Raw genomic sequence first — 1,312 nt, 5'->3', positions numbered from 1 at the left:
GAGCCTCCTATCCAGCAGCCAATCAGCTGTTCATTTCAACGCTACAGCGTCCCACGTTGCCTAGGAGATCTCCAGGCGGATCATATTCACTGCCGTATGAATTCAAAACCTGCAAACCAATGCAGCTCAAACGAGAGACACAGAAAAACACGAAGCGCAACAAAATCGCCACACAAAGACATAGGGAAGAAACCCAAAGATCGCTGATAAGGAGATGGGCACGTTCCCAGATTGGGAAAAATGTCCACATGTCGCTGAAAAAACCGCATATCAAACCGCATGTCAAAACACTTGTCACAAGATACCTGTATTTAATATCCTTGGCAAAAAACCAATAGATAGTTCGTATATATGATCTAATGCTCGATAAATTTAGTTGTGCTTATATGATCCATGTTTTACCATATAGTTATGTACAGGAAACATAAAAACACAAAAACACAAAAAAACACACAAACAAGAAGACCGATGAAAACCCAAAAAAATTATGGACAGATCTTGGAGTGACATTGGTAGCCTAAATGACAAAAAAATTGACAAAAAATTATTTTTGTCAGATGTCCATGAGATTCTGCAAAGTAATTATTAATCTTTGTGATAATGTATAACTCCAAAAAACCGTATAAAAAACCGTATAAGAACTTGGGGATATACAGCAAATAATAGATTTTACATATGAGTTTGAACGAGTATTTAGACGTACTAGGGAAATATTATAAGAAGCAGGCAAAGGAGATCTGTTCATTTAAACCTTGGGGACAAATAGTCTGAAGACGATGGATCCATTGCGCTTCTTTTTGCATAATCCTTTTATCCACGTCACCACCTCTTATTGTCTGTCTGATGCATTCCACCCCTTGAAATTTAAGGTTTGAGGAGTCACCCCCATGACATTCCCAGACATGACGGGCCACTGAGGTATCCTCTTGTCGCCTAACATCCCCAATATGCTCTCTAATCCTCCTTCTGAACTCCCTTTTGGTCTTCCCTACATATTGCTTTTTACAGTCGCAGGTGATGAGATACACCAGCCCCTTGGTTTTGCAATTTATGTAGGACCTGTTCTCAAAACTTTTCCCCGTAATGGTACTTCTAAAATTGCTGCTGCATAGTATTGACTCACAAGCTTTGCAGGACCCACATCTAAAGCTTCCTTTTAAGCCACGATTCAACCAGGTGCCAACAGAATCCTGGATATTTAAATGGCTATGAACTAACCGATCCTTAACATTACATCCACGTCTATAGGTGATCATGGGAGATTTTCCTACCAAACCCCCAATGTCTGGGTCGGCTTGCAGAATGCCCCAAA

Source organism: Rhinoderma darwinii, chromosome 3 (genome assembly GCF_050947455.1).
Source record: "Rhinoderma darwinii isolate aRhiDar2 chromosome 3, aRhiDar2.hap1, whole genome shotgun sequence".
In the NCBI taxonomy this organism is placed as follows: domain Eukaryota; kingdom Metazoa; phylum Chordata; class Amphibia; order Anura; family Rhinodermatidae; genus Rhinoderma; species Rhinoderma darwinii.
The sequence above is the reverse complement of the archived record's forward strand: the minus strand, read 5'-3'. Positions refer to the sequence as shown.